General features: G+C 42.1%; 1 long non-coding RNA gene across 4 annotated transcripts in view; it reads left to right on the top strand.

Annotated features, from left to right (window-relative positions):
- Window positions 1-5,634: 5,634 nt before the first annotated feature.
- The window catches only part of LOC138443569 (uncharacterized), an 84,503-nt gene continuing 71,027 nt past the window's right edge, over window positions 5,635-19,110 (top strand). For 2 of the 4 annotated variants that reach the window (XR_011446617.1, XR_011258205.1), the window contains exon 1: window positions 5,635-5,714. This is a non-coding gene — a long non-coding RNA (uncharacterized lncRNA). Of the gene's footprint in view, window positions 5,715-9,763; window positions 9,904-19,110 lie in introns of those variants that run through there. The other 2 variants (XR_011258206.1, XR_011446619.1) reach the window with 2 other exon arrangements.

The raw sequence follows: 19,110 nt of genomic DNA on the forward strand, positions 1-19,110 counted from the left end.
CCAGCCTCCATGCCTTGGTACGAGCTGTTCCTTCTGCCTGGCACAGCCTCCCACATGCTTGGCTCATTCTATCTTTTTTTTTTTTCTTTTTCAAAACTCAGCTTAGGTTTCACTTTTTTTTTTTTTTTAAAGAATCATTTCCTGATTGTTCCCAGACTAAGGTTACTTCCTCTGTGTTCTCCCTCTCCACTGAAATATGTGCCAGCATATATTTTTTGTTAGAAATATATTGCACTGATTTGTAACAATTTTCTGTCTTCTCAAAAAAATGTATCCCTTTGAGGCTGGGGCTATTTCCTGTTTACGTTTTTTTCCCCCTCTTTATTATACCATCTAGCAAGATGACTCTTCTATATATCTTATTTTTTTAGAAAAATATGAGCTTGAACCTATCTCAGTATTAATCTCTGAGAGATTCCCTTTGTTATTAACTGAATGTTCATGCTCTGAAATTCACATGTTGAAGCCCTAATCCTCATGTGATGGTGTTTGGAGATGGGGCCTTTGGGAGGTCATCATGATTAGAAGAAGCCATAAGACCCCTGTGATGGGATTAGAGTTTTATAAGAAGGAAAACCAGATAGCTGTTCTGTCTCTATGAGCAAGGAAATGCCATGTGAGAATCAGGGAGAGGGTGGCTGTCTGCAGGCCGGGGAGGATCCTCACTAGAATTCGGGCATGCGGACACCCTGAATCCCTCCTTAGCCTCCAGAACTGTGAGAAATTAAATTTCTGTTGTTTAAACCACCTCGTCTCTGGTATTTTGTTATGGCAACTGAGCAGACTGGTACATCTTCAGAGGAAGATTCTATTTTACCATTTTGTTCGCTGTCTTGCTGTAGGAAACATTTCTTTTAGTTCCATGATAACTCAGTATATAAAAACATTTTTTCCTTAATTAAAAAAGTAATATATGCTCAATGCACAACATTTAGAACATACACACGTACACACACAAATGTGTCTACACACCCCACAAAGGAAAGATCCCCCAGAATCCAGTACATAGAATGACTGTTAATATTTTGGGGTTTCCTGAAACTCCTAGAGGAAAACATGGGAACCTCTGTTCCATAGGTCCTTGATGTGGATCTTGGAAATGATATGGGGATATGATACCTAAAGCACAAGCAACAAAATGAAAAATAAACAAGGGCAACTGCCTCAAACTAAGAAGCTTCTGCACAGCAACAGAAACCATCAACAAAGTGAAAAGACAACCTACAGAATGGAAAAAATATGCAAACCATATATTTGTCAAGGGGTTTATATCCAAAACATAAAAAGAAATCATAAAACTCAATAGCAAAAACACCAACCCAATTAAAAACAGGCAAAGAACCGGAATAGACATCTTTCCAAAGGAGGTGTATAAAAGGCCAACAGGTACATGGAAAGATGCTCAACATCACTAATCATTAAGGAGATGCAAATGAATACCACAATGAGATATATCTTACATTTCTTAGAATCACCATCATCAGAAAGACAAGAGATAAATGCTGGTGAAATATGGAGAAAAGGGAACCGTTATGCACCGTTGGCGAGACTGTGAAAAACGGTATGGAAGAGCCTCAAAAAGGTAAAAGTAGAACTACCATCAGTCAGTTCAGTAGAGTCACTCAGTTGTGTCCAACTCTTTGTGACACCATGGACTGCAGCACGCCAGGCCTCCCTGTCCATCACCAATTCCCGGAGTTTACTCAAACTTATGCTATCCAACCATCTGATCCTCTGTCATCCCCTTCTCTCATTTTCAATCTTTCCCAGCATCAGGATATTTTCCAATGAGTCAGTTCTTTGCATCAGGTAGCCAAAGTAGTGGAGTTTCAGCTTCAACATCAATGAATATTCTTCCAATGAATATTCAGGACTGATTTCCTTTAGGATGGACTGGATGTATCTCCTTGCAGTCCAAGGGACTCTCAAGAGTCTTCTCCAACACCACAGTTCAAAAGCATCAATTCTTCAGCACTCAGCTTTCTTTATAGTCCAACTCATATCCATACATGACTACTGGAAAAACCATTGCCTTGACTAGACAGACCTTTGTTAACAAAGTAATGTCTCTGCTTTTTAATATGCTGTCCAGGTTGGTCATAACTTTTCTTGAAAGGAGCAAGTGTCTTTTAATTTCAAGGCTGCAGTCACCATCTGCAGTGATTTTGGAGCCCCCCGAAATAAAATCTGTCATGTTTCCCCATCTATTTGCCATGAAGTGATGGGACCAGATGCCATGATCTTAGTTTTCTGAATGTTGAGTTTTAAGCCAACTTTTTCACTCTCTTCTTTGACTTTCATCAAGAGGCTCTGTAGTTCTTCACTTGCTGCCATAAGGGTGATATCATCTGCATATCTGAGGTTATTGATATTTCTCCCAGCAATCTTGATTACAGCTTATGCTTCATCCAGTCCAGTATTTCTCATGATGTACTCTGCATATAAGTTAAAGAAGCAGGGTGACAATATACAGCCTTGACACACTCCTTTCCCTCTTTGGAATCAGTCTGTTGTTCCATGTCCAGTTCTAACTGTTGCTTCCCAACCTGCATACAGATTTCTCAGGAGGCAGGTCAGGTGGTCTGGTATTCCCATCTGTTGAAGAATTTTCCAAAGTTTGTTTTGGTCCACAGTCAAAGGCTTTGGCATAGTCAATACAGCAGAAGTAGATGTTTTTCTGGAACTCTCTTGCCTTTTTGATGATCCAACAGATGTTGGCAATTTGACCTCTGGTTCCTCTGCCTTTTCTAAATCCAGTTTGAACATCTGGAAGTTCACAGTTCATGTACTATTAAAGCCTGGCTTGGAGAATTTTGAGCATTACTTTACTGGCGTGTGAGATGAGTACAATTGTGTTGTAGTTTGAGCATTCTTTGGCATTGCCTTTTTTTTGGGATTGGAATGAAAACACCTTTTCCAGTCCTGTGGCCACTGCTGAGTTTTCCAAATTTGCTGGTGTATTGAGTGCAGCACATTCACAGCATCATCTTTTAGGATTTGAAATAGCTCAACTGGAATTCCATCACAACCACTAGCTTTGGTCATAGTGATGGTTCCTAAAGGCCCACTTGACTTCGCATTCCAGGATGTCTGGCTCTAGGTGAGTGGTTGCAACATCATGATTATCTGGATCATGAAGATCCTTTTTGTACAGTTCTTCTGTGTATTCTTGCTACCTCTTCTTAATATCTTCTGCTTCTGTTCGGTTCATACTGTTTCTGTCCTTTCTTGAGCCCATCTTTGCATGAAGTGTTCCCTTGGTATCTCTAATTTTCTTGAAGAGATCTCTAGTCTTTCCCATTCTATTGTTTTCCTCTATTTCTTTGCATTGATCATTGATGAAGGCTTTCTCATCTCTCTCTGCTATTCTTTGGAACTCTGCATTCAAATGGGTATCTTTCCTTTTCTCCTTTGCTTTTTGCCTTCTATTCACAGCTATTTGTAAGGCCTCCTGAGAGAACCATTTTTCCTTTTTGCATTTCTTTTCTTTGGTGATGGTCCTGATCCCTGTCTCCTATACAATGTCATGAACCTCCATCCATAGTTCTTCAGATACTCTGTCTATCAGATCTAGTCCCTTAATCTATTTGTCACTTCCATTGTATGATTGTATGGGATTTGATTTAGGTCATACCTGAATGATCTAGTTGTTTTCCCTACCATAAAATTCAGCAATTCCACTTCTGAGAATACATCCAAAAGTAACAAAAAGACTAATGAGAAAAGATATCTGCACCCCATTCATTCCATCCCTATTTACAATAGCCAAGACATGGAAACAATATGAGTGTCCGTCAATGGATAAATAAACAAGTTGTGCTTTATCTATATCTATATAATGGAATATTATTAACCAGTAAAAAATGAGGAAATCTTACCATTTGCAACAACCCACATAGAACTTGAAGGTGCTATGCTCAGTGAAATAAGTCAGACAAAGACAAATAGTATATGATCTCATATGTGGAATCTAAACAGTAAAAATATAACTCATGGAAAAAGAGATCAGACTGTGGTTACCAGAGGTGGGGGAGGGGCGGATAGTGGAGAGGCAACAGGAGGAAGGCAGACAAAAGGACAAACGTCCACTTATAAGATAAATGCTAGGGATGTAATGTACAGTCCACAGTTAACTCTATGATATGTAGTGAAGTTGAGAGTAAATCCTAAGAGATCCTATTACAAGGAAAAAAAATCTTTTCCTTTATTCTTTTGTTTCTTTTATTGTGGCTAGATGGAAGATGGTTGTTATCTGAACCTACTGTTGTAATCGTTTCACAATATACGTAAACCAAAGCATCATGCTGTATACTTTGAACATATATACAATAATATATATCAATTATTTCTCAATAAAACTGATGTTTGGTGTCTAATATTGCATCATTATAATATACATATGTTATATACTTATGCACATATTCCACAAAAGCGAGATCATTCTCTATTTATCACTTTGGAGACTGCTTTTGATCCATAGTGGATATTCATATTCTTCAGCAACATCATTTTGGCTACACAGTTTTCTATCCGATAAACATGTAACTCAACTTTAGAATTAATTCTTGGTGTATATTCTTCTCTAAAATGATTAGAATTTTGTTAGTTTAGTAGTCTCCTCTATACAATGGGTTTTTCCATGCCCATAAAGTTTAGTTTCTACTGGTTTAAGTCTGGCAGTTTTACGGAGAATCTTACAAATAATTTGCTCATTCACTGATTAATATACTGCACAGTAGTAGTATGGTTGTATTTCTGGAGGAAAAAAATCAGCAGTATGTAGCAAGAACCATATGCATTACTTTTGTTCCAGTTATTGTACTTTAAAAAAATTTATTATAAGGAAATAATCATAGATGTGCAGACAAAATTTATAATCTTTGCAGCATAGAGAGTGAAAGAATGATGTGACAGAAACCATAAGCAGTGGACAAATAATTGAAATAATTGTGGTGTGTCCATAGCATGCAATAGTTTTCAGCTACTAAAAGCAGTTTTCAAAGAGTATTTAAGGATGTGGCAATTGCCTAAAACAGAATAAGTTTTTAAAAGTTTACAAAATTATGCATACAATATGTGATCCCAGTTTTACACAAAACCAAAAGTCTATCATAGAATTTAAGACAAAACACCAAAATAGTGATAGTGTTTTCTCTAATACCTGGATTCCCACTAGTTTTAATTTTTTTTCCTTTATCCTTCTCTGAATTTTCTAGGATACCTATGGGAAACTGTTTTACTTTCATGATTTAAAAACTTTTAAGTAATTAAAAAACATTCAGGATATTTTATTAATTTTTGAGAAATGGAGCACCTTGTATTAGAATCATTGTTTCATTCTGGTCAGATGAAATGCTTCAAAAGCAAATTGAGGACTTGCCTATATTTATATATATTTATATCTGTATATATAGTACACCCTTTTCCTTCAAACTCGAGGTCCCGGGAAATTTTCTCCACACCCTGCCCTAGCACCACAAGCACAAATCCAGTTTAGCCACCAATCACACTGCATTGCAACGGTAAGTTTCTTTTCCTTCCTGGTCTATAGCACTCAGTAAAACATTGAAAGCATGAATGCAGAAATGGATGACTCATCGAATGCCAGTGTTGCTCAGTCTGTCTTTGAAACACCAATATCTGAAGAAACCCAAGCTGGCACTTTGGACTTGGTGGAGTGATATCAGCTTTGCCCAGGAGAAAAGCGACTCAAGGTAGGATAAGGGATGGATCGTGGCATCACAATCTCAGTGAATATTTTTCATTTGTGCTCTTTATCCTTACTCTCCCTAGCTCTTGCATTCCCTATATGAGCCTTCACCTTTTTAAAAAAAAAATTAATTTATTTTTATTTTTGGCTGCGCTGGGTCTTCCTTGCTGCACGGGCTTTTCTTTAGTTGTGGCGACTGGGGGCTACTCTTTCATTGCAGTGTGAGGGCTTCTTATTGCAGTGACTTCCTTTGCTGCAGAGCACTGGGCTCTGGGGCTTGCTAGCTTCAGTAATTGTGGCTCCCAGGCTCTAGGGCGCAGGTTACATAGTCACGGCACAGAGGCTTAGTTGCACAGCGGCACGCGGGATCCTCCCAGTTCAGGGATGGAACCCCGTGTCTCCTGCACTGGCCGGCAGATTCTTGATCACCGAGCCACCAGGGAAGCCCAGCCTTCACCTTTCTGAAATGAGAACTGTAAAGCAGACAGGCAGCTGCCTGCTCTGTTGGTCAGCTTCCTGCATTGTTTGGTCTTTGCCCCTGTAGTAGAGCTGATCTGTGTTCGCATACTGAGTTGTCATTTCCAAGTGGGTCGGAGGAGGCTGCTGGGGTCCCTCAAAAGCCCAATGAAAGAATAATCTTGAAGGGACTTCCTTGGTGACCAGTGGTCAAGACTTGAAATTGCCAGTGCAGGGAACATGGGTTCTATCCCTGGTCAGAGAACTAAGATCTCACATGCCTGGTGGCCCAAAAAAAAAAAAAAAAAATCGACAAAAAACAGTCATGTAGTATAGACATTAGGAAGAGGGGCTACTGACCAAGGTTTTTTTTTTTTTTTTCTGTGACAGCATAAAAAGATAGGAGTAGGGCCAAGAAGTAGGAAGCTTGCTAGCAAACAGGGAGCCCTATAGAGCGCTGGTTGCTGTTCTCACGTGAGGAAACAGGAGTCAATGAGCGGATGGCTGGAGCACAGGACTCTTTCTGTTAACTTCAAATTCCATTCCTATGGTGTAGGACTGATTAATAGGACACGGGTCACATTCTGGCTACCAATGCCATGCCCACAACTCCTGCTGCTATCAGTGGGAATGTGGGTTCATAGCTGAGGGCAGTTTGGTTTCCTCGGATGAAGAGAGAGAGAGTGTGTGTATGTGTGTGTGTGTGTGAGAGAGAGAGAGAGAGAGGGTGAGGGAGAGGGAGAGAGAGAAAGAAGAAGGGAGGGAGAGAGAGAGAAATACTGAATATTAGTCTTCTTTAAGAGGAAGGACTAAAAGACATCCCTGTGTGTTTGGGATGGTCCTTTCTTTGCTGTTGTGAATGGCTCTACTAATAGAATTAACAAATATTCCATCTGTCATAAAGCTCATTTAATATTCATACCTGAGGAACTGCGTTCTTGCCCTAATCTGGCTTGCTGTTACTTCTCAGCCCCAGAGGAAGGACCATCCCAAAGGGATCTCTTCCAAATTGGAGAGAAGAGGGTGTGGGTGGAGACAATGAAAAGATTGAGCCTGCCTTCCAAGGAGTTTAATTAATGCCCCTGCCCTCTAGCCCTGAATTGCTTTGTGGCAAATGGCTCTTCTTGGTTTTCTGAAGCTTACCGCCTCCTGTTAACAAAGGCCAGTTAAGGTCACCGTGATTGGCCTTCTGTCTCAAATATCTTTCTCTGCCCAAAATTCTCAACCTCTATTTTGTCTCCTGATAAGGCTGCCTTTCTGCATGGGATTCTGAAAGACTCATACTTGATACTCAACTCTGGCCTGGAGAATTCCATGGAATATATAAGTTCATAGGGTTGCAAAGAGTCAGACAGAACTGAGAGACTTTCACTCTCACTTTACAGATTATTGCTGAGAAGCTATTTCCATTGTCCAGACACAGAACTGACTCCTTTTCCTATTTAGTTTAGGAGCTTTTTGTGGAGGGTAGCAGAGAATTCAACTTAATGATTTGGCAAAAACAAACTGACAGTAGATTTGTTATCAGTACCCTGAGGCAATGTAGGGCCTATAAAAGTGGTCCAGGTGGGGTGTCTCCCCCTTCCCAAGGTGAACTGTAGTGTGAAGAACTTACTTTCTTAGTATAACTTGAAAATAAATTTTATCTTATAGGACAAATGCCTACACCTTGTTTTTCTTCTTTAAAATTGTTTTAGATATTCTTATTCCTTTGTTTCATATTAATTTAAAAATTGTATTGTCAAATTACAATTAAAATTATTTTGAGTTTTGATTGTACTTTTGTCAAATTTATGGAATAATATGAAAAGAGTTATCCTCTGTAGGATATTAAGCTCTCCTCTTACATGATAGATTACTTCATTTACTTAGCCTCTTTTCATATTTTTCAGGAAAAGTTAATAATTTTCTCCATGAGAGTCTTGTACATATTATTCTAGTGAATAATTCAGTACCTGGTACACAGCAGATCCTTAGCAAATACTGAATGTATATTTTTGATGCTATTGTGAACAGAATGAGTTAAACAAAATTTTTTACACTGATCTCGTATCTAGGAATCTTTCAGAAGTGTCAGCTCTAATATGGTACATTTTCTTGCATTTTTCTATGTATATAATAATATAGTTTGAAAATCAAAAGTTTGTTTTCTCTTTCCAATCCTATGTATTTAACTTTTTTCATTGACTTATTTTACTTAATATGATCTCCAGGTCAGTGTTGAATGGGAAAGATGACAGGGAATCTGTTTCTTTTCAGATAATTGGAATGATAATTCCATCATGTATTACATCTGTTGGCATTTCCTCTTGCTAGTTTATCCATTTCATTTGTTGACTATAATACTTTATTTTGAGCTCATTATCACCAGGGGTGTTTGTTTTTGTGTATGTTTTCTTATGGGACATCTGTGAGCCTAGGCAGTTTAAATGTCTTTACAGGGAATAGCTAAAACATGCTTTCAGCAAAGTTATATATTTCTTGAGATGGGTTACCTGGGCCTGGTTACAGCAGAGAAGAAAGAGCTTGCAGTAACCGAAAGACAGGTTCCAAGTGAGAGTGGAGAAAAATTGATAGAACAAGATCCTGGAGAAAATGAGAAGCTAGAAGATGAGGAGCCCACGTATAACTTTACAGAATATAGTAAGACTACTTCTTTTTTGTAACAGGAGGGAAGATTAAACTGGTGAAAAATCCAGAGACTTTTTTGAGTAAAGAACTTGAGAGAATCTCAAGTTTTCATAAAAGTAAAACATAAGCTTGTCTTTATAGTTAAGTCAGTCAAACAGACATATGTCTGGGGAGATGAATGCTATTAGAAGTGGCATGTGACAACAGGAAAAGTTAATAAGAAAGACTGTCAGAAGGGAGTTAGAACCCAGCCAGGGTTTCAAGAAAGTGGCCGCATGGGTCCCTTTGGTGATTTGTCCACATCACTATGAAACAAGGGGAAGAAAAGGTAAGAGTGTCCCAGACGGATGATTGACAGTCCAGCCATAGCCCGGGAAGAGCAGTTTTCAGGTTCTGGAAAGTATCTTGTTTAAATAATTTTCTCTGGAGTCCAGGACACTGATGAATGAGGACACAAGAGAAGGATCTAGAGAATGGAGGCTCAGAGAAGGTGGGGACAGAAGCAGCAGGCATGAGAGAGCTGTCGGATGATAAGTCAAGAAGATTTAGAGCAGGAAGAGGAATTTTTCAGCTTGAGGTTTTGGCGATGGAGTAGGTCACAGTGCTCAGCACACCAACAACCATTTGTGGTTCCTTTATGTCCTATGCTTGCCATCTGGAGGAAAAGTTAGTTGCTCTGAGCTGCAGTATAGGAGGCTCTCAATTGAAATTTCTTTTTCTGAAAAACGTGGGAATAGCCAGGCTTACAGAACTACTATTCTACCTTATAAAAAAACAGAAAAACAAAGGTACATGTTAGGTGCACATCAGTTTACAAAAATCTCCAAGGATTGTGTCTAAAATCTTTATAGCCTTTGAACCTTGGCTCTTCAAGCCCTTGCCCATAATTCCTGGAATCTCTACCTTCTGGCTGAGGACATGTGGCAGATGTTACAGCCACTCCCTCAGAGCGGCCCAACCTCGCCTCCCCTCGGCCATGACTAGCTTTTTCCTCGGTGAGCCAGCTGTCCCCTCTGCAGCTGCCTTTGGAGCGCTCCTCCAGAGTGGCAGCCCTGTGGCTTGGCTGTCGACAGTGCCCACTGTGGCTGCATCTGCTCTCCTTTTCCGTAAGATGTGCTGGCTGGTTTGGTGCTTTACCAAATTGCAGTGGGCTCTGTGGGTCCCTGTCAGCATTTCTTTTATTTGTTTCCTCTTGATCTCCATTGTTTCTGGGAGGGGGTAGAACTTTGTCGCTGAGTCATAGCTGGCTGTGATGCAGGAAGTCAGAACAGTTTTTAACCTTTTCCTGTTAATTTGTAACCCCTACGTTACCTCCCAGTGGAGCTCTGAGGGTGCCTTGAGGGAGAAGATTCATAGGAAGGAATTGATTTAATGAGGAGGATAATAGCTAGGGATGGGATGTAATTCCTTCCAGCACAGGCTTTCTGCCCAACTTGTAGTGGGGAAGGGTCCATTCCGGCTACTTCACTGGGACTTGCTTTGGCATCAACATAAATGAGATACATGCAGGAAATGCAGAGATGAGATTGCATTCATTCTTGAAAAATTGTTTATTTGTGACTGACCTACTTAGAAAAAATGGAGTAGAAAAAGAAGGGAAGTTTTGATGCAGAAAGAAAAATAAGATAATGGAAGGTAGAAATAGAAGACCACAGTGAAAGGCCAAGCAGATGGGCTGCGTCAGTTTGAAAATATCCCTGGACAGAACTCCTGCTGGCCGTGCCCTGGGTTTTCCATTCCTGCTGACATTGCCAAGTCATAAGTCAAGGGGACATATTCGAACAGCCATCTGATTGTGCTGGAATGTGCATGTCCGGGAAAGCCTCTGGGTGGGGTGGCAGGGCGAGAGTGGAGCAGCAGGGAGGGGTACTGGACAGGGTGGCCACTGCCTGTGGAGTCCAAGATCTCTCTTGTTTTTTCAAAGAAACTTTGGGGTTTTGGTCCATGAAGGACAGCCTGGTGAGTCACTTCTGCTGAGCTGGGGGTGGGAAACTGCAACTCTGTGCTCCCTTAGGATTCTAAAAGTCTTTAGGAAATTTGCAACCATAGATGTTTTTTATTCCCTCTTTATTTATTTATTTATTTATTTTAAACTTCACAATTAACAAAACCTTCCCCATTCGGTCTCAGGAGGATCAAGTCCTTTTTTTCCTCCTTTAACCCACAATAATCCTTAGCACCATCTAGGCACTTTTCAGATGAAGAAGCTGTGGACTGCCCTCAATCCTGCCCCCAAAATCAGTTTTTCCCCCAGTTTAGGACCAATCCCTGATCAACTGCTTCACAGTTTCAGGGCTGTGAAAAATAAAGTCATGGCTTCATTTTTGCATGTCCTGATATTTGACATGGACATTCATCAGAAGGGCTTTCTCTCTGTAGCTCCTTAGGACTATTCTTAATTACTTGTTGCCAGATGGGAATTAATTATGTGATTCCCAGTGGTGAAGAATCCAATGCAGGAGATGCAAGAGATGTGGGTTTGATCCCAGGGTAGGGAAGATCCCCTGGAATAGGAAATAGCAATCCACTCCAGTATTCTAGAAAATTCTGTAGACTGAGGAGCCGGGTGGGGAGGGGGGAGGTACAGTCCATGGGGCTGCAGAGAGTCAGACATGGCTGAGTACACGTACCCAAACACAGTGTTTTTGTTGTGACCATGTGGCATGCTAATCTCTAGATAGCCATAGTTTAATTTTTACACTCCTATGAAGTAGGGATTATTATTATTCTCATTTTATAGAGGACTGAAAAGAAGTTGAAAAGTGTCATGAAGGCAACCCAATGTCATGCAGTTTTAAGTGCCCAAGGCAGCCTTTGAACCCAAATCTGTCCTACGCTGAAGCCTAAGGTCCTAACCCCTCTGCATAAAACTCTCAGTCTAGAGTCTGTGCCTCTGTCTCTCCTAAATTCCATGTGAAATTTTGTGTATGTGTGTTTTTTTTCTGGGAAGAAGGATCATGGCCTATATCAGATTTTCAAAGGGACTATGGTCCCACAAGGCACTGAATTATTAGAGTTGGTGGGTCAGTTAGGATGTTCTTGGTTGCAAACAAAAGATAATCCACCTCAGGCTGGCCATGTGTCAGTTTTCATACACGGTTTCATTAGGATTCCTGCTCCATTTCTCTGTTATGCTCTTGGTTCTGCCCTTCTTCATGTGTTGGCTGGGTCCTCTGGCTTCTCTTATTGGTACCAAAATGCCTGCAACAGTTCCAAGCACTGTTCACCACTGGAGCGTCTCTCTCTCCCCACCATTCTACACCACTTGTGAACGTCACTCTGATTAGACCTTCTGGGGTCACGTGCCCCTTCTCACTTGTTCACTGGAGTGGACGCTGTGCACTAATTGGTTGAGGCCTGTGTTCCCTGCCCATTCCTGCATCAATCCCACTTGTAAAGAGAATAAGATTACACTGAGTGCCTGAGGCCACTGAGAACCCACTTCTGGGGCTGGGGGAAGGGTCATTGTTACTCAAACTGAGAGGGTAACAGGCAAGAAGGCCAGGGGTCTCCAAACGGAGGAAATAGGCTGCAAGTGCCAGACATTTTTTTATCTCTCCCTTAAGTGGCAGGAGGAGACAAACTACAAGTGTCAGATTTTTTGTCCTTCTCTGTACAAAATTGAAGAGTCGGACACGACTGAGCGGCTGAACTGAACTGAACTGATACAAAATTAAAAGGAGGTTTCTCTTTTTCTTTTCTCAAACCTTGGGCTGATAAATAGCTCAACAAACCAGTATTCATATCAATTGTTTTATGGCTGGGGGATGACACACCTCATGCCATCCTATCTCAAAAATGCATATTGTGGGAAAGGGGCCTGGTGAAACTCCCTCACCCTTGAGCTGTCTCTCTTATCTGATTAATAGCTTTCTAACAGACATAAAAAATCCAGTTAAAGACTAGCAGGGGGGCATTCTTTCTGCCCCCTTCTGATGTCTATGTCACAAGCTTTGTCTATCTCTTTTATACTTTAATAAAACTTTATTACACAAAAGCTCTGAGCAATCAGGCCTTGTCACTGGTCCCAGCTTGGATTCCTCTCCTCCAGAGGCCAAGAAACATGGGGTCTTTCACAGCTCAGCAACAACTTTCCAAAACCACATTTCTGTTTCATCATGGTCCAGAGAGGGGTGAAATGGGTGATGGGTTGTCGTCCAACAATGCCGATACAGTTAGTATTCTTCCCTTGATATCTCAAAGATCTTAGAACAAGCTCCCTAATCCAGTGGGTCAGGATGAAAGCAAATTCAGCTTCTAGGAGGAAGTGTTTGGCATTTCATTGTTTTCTTTGATTTGAGGAGTTTAATATCCTGCCTTCTCCCATCCCCAATCAGAGTCTATTTAGTGAGACAGAATGCCCCTACCAACTCAGGGATATTTCCTTTTGATGCACTTCTCATTAGAGTTGCTGCTTCTGAGAAATGCTTTTATGCTCTGAGTTATAGACTCTTGGCATATTTTTCCACTTGTTTAAGAGTGTATAGTCTCAGACTCCAAAGGTGGGTGGGAAAGAGGAAGAACATTTGAAAATCATAATGTGAAGGAAGACAGCAGTCTTTCTATGAGAAACCAGAGTGATGACTGCATGTGTCTGAAAATATAATTATCCTCTTTTGTTTGCTTGATAGAGTTTTGATAGATAGAATCTTGACAGCTCTGTTATGAAATGTTAAAACGTAATTTAGGTTAAAAAATCATAATTATCTTAAATTATAGTCTGAAGTCATTTTCCAGGCTTTGATCCTTTTATCGTGTGTGAAACAGCGGGGGCTGCAGGTGCAGCAGTTCCAGCTGCTGTGTTTGCATAAAAATATGAAAGAAGTGGTTGATTGGCTCACTGGACACCCCTGGGGTCAGGGGAGTTGATGTAGGCACAGACAGGAAACCAATGGGATTCAGTTCCTGCAAGGAAGTCCCTGGATGATGCTCTTAAATTAAGAGCCAAGGGGGTATGGGGGTGCTTCCATCCATTAGAGAATAAAGCCCAAGCTTTTTAGAGCAATATTCAGGGTCTTGAGGACATGGCCTTCAACCACATTCTCACGCTCCAAGAGGTTCATGATGCATTGGGGAAGAGCGTGGGCTTCAGAGTTAGAGAGTGGACTCTTAGCTCTCCGTCTGGCTTGCTGAGCAATGCAGGATTTACTATTTAAGCTCTCCGAGCTTGTTTCCTCTGCTTCCTATGAAAGACACAAAGACACACTAACTTTCCTTGTGGAGCCGAATTATGCCAGCACACCTCTGTCCTGGCCTAGACATCCCCTCCCTCCCTCTCCCTCCCTTATAGTCCCCTATTTTCATTTCCTGATCTCTCTCCCTCATTCACCCTACCATTAAGGAGACTGGACATTCACTGGGGCAGGGGCTGCATGTCTGCCCCTCCCCTCTTCATCTCTAGGTCCAATAGAGTGATTTGTAACTCGGTTCATGGTCAAGTGCTAGATACAACTTTGTTAAAATGGAAGTTCACTAGCATTTTTCATTATTCACTTGCTCTTCTTAGCAAATGTTGATAAAGATAAATAAAATACTGAAGTGAATCAGGAGGAGAGTGGGTTGTTTAAGGCAAGGCATGACTTTGCACATGGGCACTGGAGTCGGAAAGTCCTGGCTAAACTGCTGGCCTTGGGCAAGTGACCATTCAGTTTTCTCTGTAAAAAGGGATAATTACAGGACTCATATCATTGGGTTGTATGAGAAAAAGCTAAGATAAATATAAAATAGACTTAGAGAAATATTACTTAACAAGTACTATTAATAATTATTAACAGTAATAATTAGTTCTGTGAGGTAGATTAGTTCTGTGAGGTAAGAACTTTATGTACACTCAAGAAATTCAATGAAGATCTTAAATTCTTTCATGAAATGAAAATGAAAGCAAGAGTGGAGGAAGGCTTTCTGTTTTCTTTGCCCAAGATAAAGGCCAAGATGCATCTCATTGCATGTCTCCCTCAGCCAATCTGAGCATTACTGGTGGGCAGTGGTCACAGGGACAGCTGTGCCCAAGCACACTGCTGCCTGTGTCTGAGACTGCCAGCTCTGAAGCATGGCCCCTTTTAACACCTTCAGAAGACACTTATCATGAAGACTAAATCATGCATCCATATTCTTTAGAGTCAAAGGTCAATATTGTACAACAGACACAATGAGCTCATTGTAGCTCAGACAGCAAAGAATCTGCCCGCAATGCAGGAGACTGGGTTCGATCCCTGAGTCAGGAAGATCCCCTGGAGAAGGGAATGGCAACCCACTATAGTATTCTTGCCTAAAGAATTCCATGGACAGATCATGGGGTTACAAAGAGTTGGACATGACTGAACAACTAACACACACACATAAAAATATTGAAGATATTTTTTATGAATGTTTTTATGTAGGTTAGCTTATTTAATAGTCACAGCAGTCCCTTAAAGTTATTCCTGTTTTAGGACTTCCTTGGCAGTCAGGTGGTTATGACTCTGTGCTTCTAGTGCAGGGGCATGGGTTTGATCCCTGGTCAGGGACTAATGGGGCTTCTCTGATGGCTCATCAGGTAAAGAACTCACCTGCAATGCAGGAGACGCAGGAAGCATGGGTTTGATTCCTGGGTTGGGGGAGATGTCCTGGAGCAGGACATGGCAAATCACTCCAGTGTTTTTGCTGGGAAAATCCTATGGACAGAGAAGCCTGGCGGGCTACAGTCCATGGGGTTGCAAAGGATGGACATGACTGAAGCGACCAAGTATGTAGCACAGGGGACTCAGATCCCACATGCTGCATTGTGTAGCCAAAAAAAAAAAGTTATTCCTATTGTATCCCAACATCACAGACAAGGAAACTTAAGCACAAGGCAGTCAGGTAAACTGCCCAAAGTGAGATGGCTCAAGGTAGTGGAGACAGGATTTGCTCTTAGGCTGCCCCACTGTGGCCCCTGTGCTCTTCTTTACTGTCCACAGGCCCTGCTGCCCTTCCACTCATGATGTCTGCATCCCAAGAGGTAGGTACCTCTGGATGGTACCCCATCCACTGATACCCAAGTGGGTGTTCTTCACCCCAGTTGATTGACTCATCTCTGACCCACTATTGAATGGTGATCAAAGTTACTGCATCTTTGGACTTTAAAGTCACAGCTATCATTTCGAAGGGAGAACCATAATTTAAAAGACGCTTAGTGAAGTTTAATGAAAGATAACTGTTCTCCTGCTCGAGGTGAGTTGAAAGAGAATTCAATATAAGCCAATCAGTTGCATGAAATGACTTTGCTTAAGGCCTGCATGGGTCTAGTGAAGGCAACTGAATAGGGCCAAGTACAGGAATGGGCAGGCACCCATTTGTTTCCCTTCCTCCAACACATGGGATGTCCTTACTCTCAGTCTTCCCAGACACTTTTCCCACTCTACGACCCGCCCACCCCCCAGCTCAGAAACCCTGCACACCTGCAGGAAAGCAAAAACCAGTTTTTCAGTAAACACGTTGCACGTGTTTATGCAAACCCCAGAGTGGAATCAAGCTTTGGAGGAAGAGAGAACAGTTGTTTACCCTACACAGTTCTCAGATGCCAACAGACTAAGTGCTAACAATCCTGCAAAAGTTGTTGCGGAAAACTGCTTGCCCTCAGGCCTCTGTATACAACATGCTAAGACACGCAGAAGGGTTACTCAACCAGGTGCCAGCAGGATCTAGGGGAGCTGAGATGCCCTACTTAGCTCTGCCCTGCTCAGAAGGTTTCTCTGTTCCCTTGCTTTTGACCATGGGGCTGTAAATTTGAGAGCTTACTGAGATGTCAATTTTGAGAGGCCAGATTCTGTATAATGCTGCATATGTGATATTCCAGACTTAAAACCTTTAAAATAAATGGAGGTATAAGTACTGGAAGGGCCAAATAAGGAAAACTATGAGCTAAAGAAAGTCTGAAACAAGACGTGACAAGCCTGTTACAAGCTATTCATAAATCCATTCTGATTCATAGCAGGAGCTAAAACAACCTGTGAGCCCAGGACTGCTGCTGGTTGAGTGAGAGTGCTGGCATGATGATTTGATTTCTTCAGCAAGGACAGGGCAAAGGGAGGCCTTTGGGGGGGGGGGCGGGGAGATTGCTGCAGCAGATAAAAATGATCCTCCAGGGCCAAATGGTCTTTTGGCTGAAGAACTCAGAGATTTGGTAACCAGAGTTGGACTGAAACCATGGAGTTGACTGAGGAAATTCTCAGCCAGAGGCCACCTGGATAGACTTGTTAGGGGTGGTGGGGCCTTGCCTGCTTCGTCCACACACTGCAGTGTGTCTCTGGAAAGTGTGGTTCCCAGAGCCCAGTTTTCCTTAGAGTAGGGGAAACTGCCTACTTCACAATTACCTAGACCATTTGTTAAAATGTGCATTTTAGGTCTCATCCTAGACTCCCTGATTGAGAAACTCTGTCAATGCAGTTGGCAAATCTGCTTTTCTAGAAAATACTCCAGATGACTCTTTGTACTTAAACCACTGCTGAATTCTATGGGCTTCCCTGCTGGCTCAGATGGTTAAGAACCTGACTGCCAATGCAGGAGATGCAAGAGACATGGGTTCAATCCTCAAGTGAGGAAGAGCCCCTGGAGAAGGAAGTGGCAACCCATTCCAGGAGTCTTTCCTGGAAAATTCCATGGACAGAGGAATCTGGCAGGCTACAATCCAAAAGGTCACAGAGCTGGACACGATTGAGCATGCACGCACACCTCACTGAAGCCTAATCAACAAATACATTCTTGGGCTTTGGCATATAATCTAACTTTTTTTAATTCAGAGAGGGAAGGATCTGTAATGGTCTAGGTTGGACATAAAAGGGTAAGAATTTGATGCATCTGAGTAGATTTACTTGGTTAGAACAATGAATTGGCAAATGTATTTCGCTGAGAAATTCTGAACATAGAACAGGTGACCAGTAATGTGTTTATTGATTTGTTATGTCACCACTGAGAGATACCCAGGTCCTGTGGCAGATTCTTGTCCTCCAAAAATTTTCACTATCCTTGATAAGTAAAGGCCAAACACTGACAAAACATTTATGGATCCTGTGACATAACATATAATTGGGTATTAGATTTCCTGAGGTAAATGTAAGCTGGATTGTGAAAAATTGGTAGATTTGGACTTGAAGAAAGAGGACAGGACATGCCTGGCAAGGAGAATATAATATCTGGTGGCCAGAACTATAAGTGGGCTTGGGGACTGATGGTTCAGTAAGAAGACCTGAGTGACTTGAGTTGTGGGGTGGGAAGGTGTGCTGGGTGGTACCTAGGATGAGCTGGGTCACAAGAACTACAGAAGCTGTTGAAGGCTGTTGAGTAGCACAGACAATACCGTTTCATGGATCCAGCAGGGCTAGGAGCCTCCCTAAGCTGGGTGTCACTTGCATGCTCATGGGAAAAATGATATGAAGTCAGATACATTTGGGAAGAGTCAGTTCAGAATCTGCATTTGAGTTGGATGCTCAGGGAAGATGGGGCAGTGCAGAGCAGTTCTAGGGCTTCTAGGCCCTGGCTGGCTCAGGAGAGAGGCACCAGATCAGCCCAAGATGACTGGAGCCAGATACAGAGTTGAGTCAAGGTCATGGGCTGTGGAATCTACGGTGGAAGTGGCCAGAGCTTCCCAGGCAGGGCAGGAGGCCAAAGCAGACATTGAAGCTAGCAAGTAAGGAAAGACTTGGAACAGCAGAATCTGTGGAATTAGTCTGATTATCCATGGTGAAACGAGGCTCATGGGATATGTTCTTTGGAAATTCCAACCAAAAGCCTGTGTCAGGTCTTAAAGGGCTAGCCCTGCCCCCTGCGTGGACATGGTTGGGGCAAAGCTCCACCAGCTGTGGGTTATAGTTACGATTGGTTTTCCTCCACATGGCACACTGGCAGGACCCATCCTTAGTCTGCCCAGAGCTGCAGTGATAAAGGGCATAACTGCTTTCTAGGAAAGTCATGATGCTCAACTTCCTGGTGATGCTAGCCAGTGAGCAAACCTATGCTTTGAGGCCATCCACGTCATAGAGGCATAGACTAGTCAAATAATAAGGGAGGTTTTAGACTGAAGCTTGGGGATTGCAAAGATGTTTTTGTCTCCTGTATCAACTGCACTGGTTTGATGGTGGCTGCATGGAGTCTGGGTTCCACAGGAAAGAGTGTACTGATTGATCAGGGATGGTTGCCATGGGCATAGGGAGAGGGAGTGAATTGTGGCAGCTCCTGACCTCCTCCTCACATGTGAGGAGACTGAAGCCCATAGATGGGGAGTGTGTGACCCGCAGTTGCAGAACTCAAGGGCAGAGCTAGGGCTGGACCCGAGGTCTCCCGACTCCTGACCAGCG

The sequence above is a fragment of the Ovis canadensis genome, chromosome 7, assembly GCF_042477335.2.
Source record: "Ovis canadensis isolate MfBH-ARS-UI-01 breed Bighorn chromosome 7, ARS-UI_OviCan_v2, whole genome shotgun sequence".
NCBI classification, from domain to species: Eukaryota; Metazoa; Chordata; class Mammalia; order Artiodactyla; family Bovidae; genus Ovis; species Ovis canadensis.